This window comes from Jaculus jaculus, chromosome 1 (assembly GCF_020740685.1).
Source record: "Jaculus jaculus isolate mJacJac1 chromosome 1, mJacJac1.mat.Y.cur, whole genome shotgun sequence".
NCBI classification, from domain to species: Eukaryota; Metazoa; Chordata; class Mammalia; order Rodentia; family Dipodidae; genus Jaculus; species Jaculus jaculus.
Genome location: NC_059102.1, coordinates 113687319 through 113699667, shown reverse-complemented (window position 1 = coordinate 113699667; position 12349 = coordinate 113687319). Strand labels below are relative to the sequence as shown.

Here is a 12349-nt window from a genome sequence, read left to right as displayed (position 1 = left end):
GAAACCACTTTCAACAAATTCCATCTGCTTACCTTACCTCCACCGGGCACTGTGCTGTGAACTGCAGTTAGGGAAACTAGTAAAACACCATCTCTGACACTGTGTAAATAAGTGATATCTATCTTTAATCCATGCATCTGTAGATCCATTTATCAATCTGGGATAGGGAAAAAAATAATGAGTAGGGAGGGGGATGTATCATCACTGAGAAAAGATTTGGGATAAGAATCACTTTACCTTTAACAATATAATATGAAATAATGCATAAATACATTGTCTTTGCATATACATGTGATATGTTGAGTGAAAAAAAGATATGCCACTCAGAATGGTGTTATTTGCATATATTGAGTTAAATGAACAGTCAAGTTAGTAGTAAACATTTTGATATACTTTATTAGAAACATGTGTTCCATGTCATTACTTTAACCTTTATGAAAATATGCCCATCATGGTGTTCAAATCACTGCATCTCAAGGAATTCCTTTAAGAGTACTATAAGTCAAAATATCTACAGGAATCATTCAAGTTAAATTGCATTTTTCAAAGATTGATCTTTTATATTACCGTTAGAACTTTAGAAATTGTTTCAATTCACAAGGTACCATGTGGTCATTTATTTCAGAAGCCAGCATGAAAAATATATGAGCTGAGTCAAAGAAAGAGGCAAGAGTTGTATTGGAAAAAAAAAGAGAGAAAAGAATATACCAATTTATTACAGAATCTGTATGCTACTGAATATCTCATGATTGTGTTTGACTGGGCTTTCAGCAAACTGATGTGCTAAGTTGCCAATCACTCAATATATATCCAACTGTATTTTCATGTCTATAGCATATATTCAATCCATTTATAAATAGTCTTTTGCTCTGATGAGGTGTGCACTGAATACAATAATTTATGATATTTCCTTTAGTGAGTTGATTAGAAGCATTGCAATATATGTGATGTGACCTTGGTATTTATAACAGTCCTGTGTTTTGTACCTGTAGTTTAGGTTATATATTGGTGATTAATTTCAATCAGTGTTGGACTTTTAAACGTCTACCTCAGTAAGCATAAATGCATTTGGAATGCTAAAATATATAGAGAATAGGACTGGAGGGATGGCTTAGCAGTTAAGGCATTTGCCTGCAAAGCCAAAGGACCCAGGTTTGATCACCCAGGACCCATGTTAGCCAGATGCACAAGGGGGCACACATGTCTGGAGTTCGATTGCAGTGGCTGGAGGCCCTGGCACTCCCATTCTCTCTCTCCTCTCTCTCTCTCCCTCTCCCCCTCACTCTTTCTCTGAAAAATAAATAAATAAAACTATAGAGAATGATGCAAATGTGGTGGTGTATGCCTGTAATCTCAGCATTTTCATAATGGAGGTGAGAGAATCAAGAGTCTCAGGTCACACTTAGCTACAAATGGAGCTGAAGGCCAGACTGGACTACACAAAATCATGGACCTTACAAAGAGGCTAATGGCATCTAATGTTGCTGGGAGAGAGAAGTCAGGGTCATCACTGGTAAGAGTCTCATTTCACCTTAAATAATCTATCCCTAATGTTCCAAGCAACACTAATTTAACTCACTGGGATTGACAAAAGACATGAAAGTCAGTTAGGGATTCATGGGGAGATGAGGCATCAAGGGGATGGGAAAAAGAGAATAAAGGGTTATTGGTGGAAATAGGTACAAAAATACATGACATACCATGTATGAAAGTATCAAAAAATGGGTAAAATTCAAAAAAGAAATTAAAAGTTTTGTGAAAATTGCTCAGTAGGCAAGAAAGCTTGCAATACAACATATAAGGGCCCAAGGACCTAATTTTCCTGAGTTTGTTCCCCAGTACCCACTTATACTGCTGGAATTAACTACACAGGCTTCAGTTCTGTGGTGAACAGACTGGACCATCTCTGGAGCTTGATAGTCAACCAGTCTAACCAAAAATGATACCTCTGGGCTCAGTGAGAGACTCCATCTCAAGGAAACGAGGTAAAAAAAAAAGTGATAGAGAAACATATTCAACTATAGGGCTGGAGGGATGGTTTAGCAGTTAAGGCATTTGCCTGCAAAGCCAAAGGACCCAGTTTCAATTTCCAGGACCAACATTAGCCAGATGCACAAGGGGGCAAATGTGTCTGGAGTTTATTTGCAGTGGCTGGAGGCCCTGGCGCACCCATTCTCTCTATCTGCCTCTTTATCTCTCTCTCTCTCTTTTTCCCTTTCTCTGTCAAATAAATAAATAAATATTAGAAAGATATACAACTTTAACCTGTGGCTGCCATATACACTGATGAATGGCATGTTGCAAATGCAAGTATAAACACTACATATCACACATACAACATGCAGGACCAAAAAAAACAAAGAGAGAGAGAGAAGAATTTTTAAAAATGGAAAACTAACTGTTGTTTCATGTTCAGTGATTCTTCTGAATATAATCAGGAATGAATATAATGTTTGATCAAATGCATTTAAGTATCTGATATTATTTCTTCTGCTGTAACAAAATACTGTAAATTAGGTTGCTTAAGAATCAGGCTTTTTAAAATATTCTTGGAGCTAACTATCTCTGATGAGGTCTATAGTAGACAGCCAAAGGTTGCTGGGATGAATTTCAAACCAGACACAGTTATGGGAAGAAGGAAATTTATTGGAAGCTTACAGATCCAGAAGAAATTCCATAATGGCAGAAGAAGTTGCCCTGCCCCACTCCAGAATGTGTCTTCAGCTGCAAGCACCAACCTTCCCAATCTTCTACTACACAAGTTCCCAAATACTGAAATCCACATGGTCAGATTCATCATTGACTAACTCTGTCTCACTCCTTGGTATCAATTCTGCAGTAGACAACCACAGGCTGCTGGGATGAACTTCCAAACCAGGCACAGTTTTGGGAGGAAGGAAATTTATTTGAAGCTTACAGATAGAGAGGAAATTCCATAATGGCACAATAAGTTGGTCCCCTTTTATAGGACCAAGCAGAGACAAAGAAAAGCCATCGCCAGCACACCAGCACAAGCAACCGCACACTTCAGGCACTCCAGGCAAAGCTCAGGAAATTGGAATATCTTTAGATTGGAATTCCAAATCCACCCCCAAACCTTAGGGATGGACCCTAGGACTAGCCTAGTGACACCTCCTCCAGAGAGGCAAATGGAGATCTAAATTCCAAGATTTAATAGAATTCTGAATATATTGGGGGATTTCCATTCAAACTACCACAAGGTCTTACTCTCCCTGCTTGCTTTCAAGATATGACCTCAGATAGAGGGCAAGCTCCAGCATCTCTTGTTATAAAACCGTCAGGTCCCTGAGATTATTGCAGTATTATTCTTGTGCCCTCATATAACTTCATTATCTCTTCCTCCAAGGTCTTTGTTCAGGAAAAGCAAAGGGGACTGGGACCTCAACTTAAAATTTACTTACAGCTCATTACTTGAAAATAGGACCTTGGAATAAGCTTTTCTTGAACATGCATTTGTACTTTTTGTTTCTTTTAGGTACTTAAAAATTCTTTATTTAAATATGTATGTGAGAGCTAGTGAATATGTATGTGTCTATGGAAGCACAGAGGCCTCCTGCTGCTGGTATTTTCAAACAAATACCAGATGTTTGCACTACTTTCCTTTGTCTGGCTTATATGGGTGGCTTGGGAACTGAGCCTATCCAGGCCATCATGCTTTGCAGACAGGTACCTTTGATGTGAACCAATCCACAGATGACACATTCTTCTCAGCAGCCCATCAACATTCTCTAAAATAGGGTCACAAAGCCTGCCTCCATATATTTTAGGAAGATTGACATAATCCCCTGAATGATATCCAATCACAATGCTACATTGCTAAAAGTTAACAACAAACGACCCACCAAGAATTCCATCGGCTCCTGGAAAGTGAAAAGGCACACTTTTAAGCAAAAAAATCATAGTGGACAAAATAAAAAATGTAATTGCAAAATATCTAAAAATGAATGACAATGAGAACACATCATATCAAAACTTACGGGACACAATGAAGGCGGTCCTCAGGGAAAAATTCATAGCACTAAATTCCTTCATAACAAAGACAGAGAGATCCCAAATCAATAACTTAACCATCCACCTAAAGGCACTGGAAAAGCAAGAAGAATCCAACCCAGAAAGCTTAAGATCAGAGAAGAAATTAATGAATTGTTAACTAAGAAAACAATTAAGAAAATAAGTCAGAACCATATCCAAACATAAGCCCGCTCACCACTATCAAGCTACCACCAATCATGGACTACTAGAGGGCCTACACCTACTAAATTCTCTATTAAAAAAGTAAGGGTTATCACATTTGTCTAGTGCTAACTTACTCTCTGTTGGAAAATCTGCTTCTCTTTTTCAGATAGATGTAGATCCTAAGGAGAGAGCCACCCCATCACACCTCAAAAGGGCCCTGGCTAAAACTAAGAACAATTGGTGAAACAAGCAAGGGTGCTGTTTTCTTGGTGAACCAGGTACCAGCACAAGAGTGAAGGAGATCAAAACAGAGAAAAATCAACTCCTATCAAATCAGAGAGCCAGAGCCCAGAGGCCCCCAACACCTCATCACTGAAGCAGACCAAAAATGAACCCAACATAGCTCAGGGAAATTTTGTGAAAGAGGGGGTGGAAAGAATGTCAGAGCCACATGTTGAGTCATGATATGCAGAGACATTTATCCTACCCATAACTGTGGGCTGACTCCATAACACATGACCCATATACCTCAACAAGGAGGGGCCAAGGGGAGGGGATAGGTAATGGATGAGCCTAATAATGGTACCAGATTGACTGTATTCGCTGAGTACAAAACTAATCAATAAAATAAAAATAAATAAAAATAAAAATCCCAGCCTGGAGAGATGGCTAACTGTTATGGCACTCGTTTGTGAAGTCTAAGGACCCAGCTGTGATTCCCCAGTACCCACATAAGCAAGTTGCAAACATTGGTGCAAGTGCTTGGAGTTCCTTTGCAATGGCTGAGGCCCTAGCACACCAATGATTTTTCTGTCTGCATCTTTCTCTCTCAAGTAGATAAACTATTACAAGATAAAATAGTAAAAATCCTCCTTATGATATTATTTTTTATTGTTTCAGTTTATTAACTCATGAGTGTGAAGTCTTGTCCATGTCCATCACCTCTTGATCTATGGATGCTCATTTATAAGCAAATACTGTCACAGTTCCTGAGGACAGCACAACATGTTTCTATGTGCTGCTACTGAATCTAGTTTATTCTTAAAATCAACTTATCAATTTAGGATACATATAATTTGTTCTAATACCATTTTAGCTAATATTAAAAATGAGGTTGCTTAACATTGTTATACCCAGTCATATTTTATTTTTATCTAACATTTAGCTATCTATCCATTCACCTATCTTCTATCTAAAACTATTTATCTTAGCAATAAATGCAATAAAAAAGCAATAAAGCTACAGATTAACAACAAGAAAAGCTGCAGAAAATTCACTAAAACCTGAAGACTGAACATCTCATTATTAAGCAACATTCAAAGTACATAATTTGTTTTATAACTTTACAACAGGTCTCAATTAAGAGATAGTCTGAGTCTCAGAAAAGACTTTGGGCTTTTGAACAATGTGGAGAATATTAAAAATGATGGGGACATTTTAAGTTGGACTGAAGGCATTTTGCATTGTGAGATGGTCAGGATGGAATATTATCGTTTGAACGTAAAATCCCCCCTATATAAGCTCATATGTTTGAACTCTCAGTCTTCAGCTGGTGATTCTATTTAAGAAGGTTGTTAGACCTTTAGGATGTGGGGCCTTGCTCACAGAATGGAGACTGGTGGGGCAGGCCTTGAAGTTTTATACAGGCCAGACTCACTTCCCCTCAAAACTGTAAGCCAAAATTAATTATTTCCTTCCTTATGTTGCTTTTGGTGTTTATAGCAATAAGAAAATAATGGATACTTAAGGAAGGCCAAAGCTATATTATTTTGGTCCATTTCAGTTACAAACAGGCCTAAAGAGAAGAGTTGCCACTTTGCCCTGACATGAATGGAACTCTTAGCAAGAATGGAACTCCTGTCTCATGGAAACAGCCACATACAGCACCTCCTGCTGCCCACGGTCTAGAACTTCACTTCCCAGATGGTCTGGCCCTGGACCTGCCCCTTCAAATCTACAAGCCAATGGGGTCTTCCCTTTTACTTACCTGAATCTCAAGAAAAAATACATTTTCTATACTATCAAGGCTGTGGCCTCCTTCAGGCTGGGATACACGTACGTCTGACTGGGTAAGCATAATACTGTTTGTTGGTCTAGAGAAACATTTCTGCTTGCCTCTGCTTTATAGTTTGGAGTAAATTCTTACTTTAACTACATGTATGATTTTCCTCTGGTCTCTAAATCTACCACTTGTGTATTTCCCTTACACTCCAGACCTACTATGTGAATGTTTTCAGTAATTATAAACCTGTATAAATTCCCTAAACTTGGGGATACAGGTATACAACTCTCTTTACTACTAATTTCTCATTTCCATTTCTTGGTCTCTGCTTTGATATTTTTCCTCTGCTATTCTTCCATAAAACTCCCACCATTTGCCTTCTTAACTTCCATCTAAATACAAGCACAGTTCCCTGCACAATCAGTGTGTGGATGAGCATGGATGTCTGGAGTGATTGGCCTGACCCATTTCTGATTTCTGGTCCCTTCCCACAGCCTGGATCTCAGTTCCTTGCATGGTAAGTGTATGGGTTCCTCTCACCTACCCAGTCTAGGCTGCCTGCACTGGTCCATGTCCTGGAGGGCTCCACATGAAGTATGCCAGATACCTGTTCCTTTATTCCTACTAGTCCCCTGGTCCTGGTAGGTCCCATTGTGCCTTGCTTAGGGAGTCCTGATGACTGTTTGAGCTATGGAATCAGGTCTTTTTCTCTGGTATCTTGACTGGACACTAAGTACCAACAATAATCTGGAAGAAATGGATGAATTCCTAGACACATACCGCCTATCCAAACGAAACTTAGAGCAGATTAATCTAAACAAACCTATTACATCCATGGAGATTGAAGTTAACCAAAACCCTACACAAAAAGAAAAGTCCAGGACTGGATGGCTTCTCAGCTAAATTATATCAAACCTTCATAGAAGAACTGAAACCATTTTTTTTTTCTCAAACTATTATACATAACTGGAGACCAGAGAATCCTCCCTGACTCCTTATATGATGCTATCATCATCCTAATACAAAAACCAGACAGTGATGCAACAAGGAAAGTAAATTATAGGCCTATATCCCTAATGAACTTAGATGCAAAGATCCTGAACAAAATCCTTGCAGACCAAATTCAATAATACATCAAAAGCATTACCCACCTTTATCAAGTAGGCTTCACTCTAGGGATTCAGGGATGGTTTAACATATGGAAATCAGTCAGTGTAATACACCACATAAATCAACTGAACCATAAGAACCACATGATCATCTCAATTGATGCAGAGAAGGCCTTTGACCACTTCATGAATAAAACACTGGAAAGAATAGGCATGGAGGGTTTGTATCTCAACACAGTAAAGGCTAGATATAAAGCTCCTAAATCCCAAATAATTCTTATGGGGAAATACTCAAGGAGTTCCCACTGAGATCGGGAACAAGACAGGGGTGTGCCTCTCACTATTGCTCTTCAACATAGTACTATAAGTACTAGCCCAAGAAATATTACAGGAGAAAGAAATAAAAGGGATTCAAATTGGAAAGGAAGAAGTTAAGTTAGGCCTATTTGCAGATGCCATGATCCTATATATGAGTGACCTGAAAGTCTCCATCCCAAAACGTTTAAAGGTGATAAATTTCTTCAGCAAAGTGGCAGTATACAAAAATCAATGCACAAAATCAGTAGGTTCCCTATGTGCAAAGGACAATTAGAGAAAGAAATCAGTGAAAGCATACCATTTTCAATGATAAAAAACAAGCAATCTGCTCCAAAAGTGGGGCAGAGAACTAAATAGGGAGTTCTCAGAGGAAGAATTACAAATGGCTAACACACACTTAAGAAAATGTTCAACATCCCTAACCATTAAAGAAATGCAAATTAAAACAACTATGAGATTCCACCTTACCCCAATAAGGATAACAGACATTAAAAAAATCAAATGAAAACAAATGTTGGTGAGGCTGTGGAGAAATAGGAACCCTCATTCCCTGTTATTGGGAATGGAAGCTGGTACAGTCACTTTGGAAATCAATTTGGAGACTCCTGAAAAGGATAAATATAGAGTTACCAGCAGACCCTGTTATTCCCTTATTGGGCATTTACCTTAAAAGCTCCCCATCTCAGTACAGAGATATTTGCTCAACCATGTTAATAACTGCTCAATTCATAATAGCTAAAAACTGGAAGCAACCCAGGTGCCCATCACTGGATGAATGGATAACCAAGATTTGGTGTATCTACATGATGGGATTCTACTCAGAAGTAAGAAAAAGGACACATTGAAATTTGTAGAAAAATAGTTGAACATGGAACAGATCATTTTAAGTGAAATCGCACAATCACAAAAACACAATCATCATATGCTTTCATGTCAGGAGCCATAGAGCAAAAACCTCTCCATATTGCCTGGGCCTGCTCATAAACTGACTCATTACTCAGAAGCTGGTCCATCCAGCTTTCTGTTACGTACTTCTGGAACCAGTCAGCAGACTGCTTACAGAATCTCATCTTTTGCAAAAGGCCAGTTTATGGTCAGGATGTGAAGCCTGGTGCAGTCAGGATGTTAAGCCAGTGAGGCAAGATTAGATGAACACCTAATTACATCCCCTCTAGGTTTCCTGATAACTCCTTGCCCTGACCATGTCCCCTTCCCCCTACAATTCTATATAAATCTACATGTAAGAATAAACTCTCGAGGCCATGACAAACATCTAGCATGGTCTCCTTCTCGTGTCTGTTTGCCTTCTTTCATTCAGGTTAATTTACCCCTTGTTTCTTTGTTTGACTCCCCTCTGGCTGGGACAAGTGGCAGCCGAATGTGAGCCACGAGGTACAAAGAAAGACCTGAACATTGCTCAAAGTGGACGGCCTTCCCAGCCATTAGACCATAGCCCCACCGGAGGGGTGAGTGAAGGTCTGCATAGAGGTCACTACAGGCAATACACCTGAAAAACAGACCCGCACCATGATCGACGCAGAAAAGCCCACCTGTGAAACTGATCCTTTTGAGGTAAGCGACGAATTTTAGGTAATTAAAGTAAAGACTATTGAGTCAGATTTTCAAGACACAAGAACTGTAGGACTTCCTTTTTGCACTTCTCTTCCTCCTTTTACTTTTGGTTGGTGCCATCGCATGGAATTGCAACATAGCGACAGGGCAACTGAAGCCTCTTGGCCAGGTCTATCCTCTGGCATTGGCTGAAGGCCCCTAGCTCCCTGTGTGAATCCTGACAGCCCGTTCGGGCATTGGCAAAGACCTCCTATCTAACCTCTCTTCCTATCAACAAAACTGGGTACACAACAGCCAGTAAATGCTCTTAGAGGCCAGTTCTTAGAATTACAGTCAGGCTCACATCAGGCCCACCAGGGAACCCCCGTGTCTACCGGGAATGTTGCCCTCTGTTCTTGCTGTTTCTCCTCTTTCTTTTTCTATCATGGGACAGACCCTAAGTAAGCATAAATTGTTAAAAGGCTTACAACTTCTCTCAAGGCATAAGGAATATGGGTTAAAAAAAAAATTGACAAAGAGTAAAAAGGAGCCATAGAATTGCCATAGAAAAATATATTTTAAAAACACAAGGAATTGAGATTGCTTCAAGTTCTTTTTGATTTTATCAGGAGGATATGTTCTTTTTACATGTGTGTGTATATATTTATGTGTGCTCATTGTGCTTGCTAGTCGTGTCATGTTTGTAACTGTTTGTAACTAAAGAGATGAGACAAATGCAGGTGACATTTCTTTCTCTTCTAGAGAACCATTTCAAGGAAATCAAAGAGCTAAGCATAGAAATTAAAGAGGAAAAGTTAAATGTCTTTTGCAGGAGTGAATTTGCCAGATATTTGTTCTAGGTCAACTTCACCTTACATACAGGATCATTAAAAACAACAAAACTTCCTCTAAAGAGGTAACTTATAATTTGTCAGATATTTTTAAAAAGATTGTAATATCCTGTTACTTAAAAGGAGGAGGTGACTGATCTGACTTCTGAGCCAGCCTGCCTCAAGATAACAACACAATTTGCCTTAGCTACTCCTAACAAAATCATTCCCAAGTGTGTTATTGGTATTAATGATAAAAGATTATATTAAGACTGCTTTGGGGCTGGAGAGATGGCGTAGCGGTTAAGCGCTTGCCTGTGAAGCCTAAGGACCCCGGTTCAAGGCTCGGTTCCCCAGGTCCCACGTTAGTCAGATGCACAAGGGGGCGCACGCATCTGGAGTTCGTTTGCAGAGGCTGGAGGCCCTGGCGCGCCCATTCTCTCTCTCTCCCTCTATCTGTCTTTCTCTCTGTGTCTGTTGCTCTCAAATAAATAAAATAAAAAATTTAAAAAAAATTAAAAAGAAAAAAAGACTGCTTTCTTTTTAGTAGTGGGATTAATCAATTTGGTGTAATTTTTTAATAGCCTTATAAGAAGGATAATCGCTTCTTGGCCTTTTGGCTAACATCAAGTGTAGTATCTGTTCTTATCAGTTTAATATCTGATATGTCCTCTATCCAAGGACAATATATTAAATGAATTTTTAGATCTTGGAATTGGAATAGGAGCTTACTTTGTCCACTCCACGCATCGACCTGGTATTGCAGTACTTCCAGGAATGGTGCACCCCCCTCGGGGAAATAAAAAAAAGAGAGAGAAATGATAATTAATGATGGGGTGAGATGAACTGATTGAAGGAACTGGAAAAGAATTTTTCAATGTTGGGACATACAATGCTCGTTAAAAATGCTTTTTGAATGGTACTGAGAATGTTAAAGTATGTGGATAAAGATGTGCGTATGTAGGAAAGAATTTTCAGGCTAAACCTAAACACCATGCCTAAAGTTAAAGGTTTTTAAACTGTTTACAAACTTTAAGAAAAAACAAAACAAAACTAATTTTCAGGGTAAAATATGTTGGGATAAATAGCTTGCTTAAGTTTTATCAAATTTAAGTCATGGGTAAAACATAAAATTGTTTTATGTTTATAAAAATTTCTGTGGTACATAAAATCAATAGCTATCAAGTTTAAGCCAAAATCATTGGTTGTCAAATAATGTTTTTTCTTTCAAATATTTTTTATCAACAATTATATTAATATTTAGTTAACTATTTTGGCTCAGAAAAGACCAAATTCTACTCTATTGTATGGAAAGTAACTGTCTCAATTTTTGCATCTTAAGTTCAGTGCTTATAACAAAATTGACTCAAGACATATTCCCTTCTTTAGGGTACAGCCTCATACTCAAACAATGGTTCTCATCATATATATATATATATATATATATATATATATATATATATATATATGATTCAGTTGGATATATATATATATATATATATATATATATATATATATATATATTTCATATATATATATTTCAAGCTTCATAGTTCTGTTTCCAATGTTTTCTGGGTAATTTGTACCCACACAGGTATTTGAACTAACCAAAGATGTTTTCACACAGGTGCTAAGACCTTATATTGTCTTACTTGTTCTTTTCTGATAATTTCTAGGTTAAATTAGTTAAGTTTATAAATCAATTGGTACTGTTTTCAAGACTGGTAACAGGTTCTGCCTATATTTATAAATGTTAGATATTTAAAATGTGAGATGTGCCTACTTCCTATGCCTCAGGTTATGGCTTATGCTGCCACAGTACAACAAAAATTTTAAAGATAGGAGAAAATGATTTTAGAAGCCCTTGTGCCATTCTTTAACTTAATCTATTTCAATAATCAAATGTGCTCTATATGTACATACATCCAAGCTGATGTAACTTCCTTTCTGATTGTGTTAATCGCCTATGTATAAGCCAAAGCCAACTGGAATCATTAGAGTAAAAAGTGCCAATATTTTGACCTGTACTCCCATGTCATGAGGCCACTGGAGATGATGGGACACTTCTACACTCATTTCCTGGTAAGTCACCTGTCTTTCTGAGCAGGGAGGATATGGAGACCTAAACAAAATTAGTGTAAAGTGTAAAACAGGAGAGTCACAATTGAGGAACAATCGGCCCTCCTGACTTCCCAAAGAAGGGAAAATTACTTGGCCAGCATGGCCCTGACTCATCCTAACTAGCAAAACACCAGTAAACTATGGGGCTACTCCTGTGTCCCTAAAGTCTCTTTGGAGAGCCATTAATGACCTCTGAAATTAATCCTTAATTAAATTTTGGC

The 12349-nt window shown here is 38.2% G+C and overlaps 1 non-coding gene across 1 annotated transcript; it reads left to right on the top strand.

The window, feature by feature from the left end:
- The first annotated feature begins 10607 nt into the window (after positions 1-10607).
- LOC123458008 lies at positions 10608-10798 on the top strand. Its single transcript, XR_006635343.1, has one exon. It is a non-coding gene; the product is annotated as a U2 spliceosomal RNA (small nuclear RNA).
- Positions 10799-12349: the final 1551 nt, after the last annotated feature.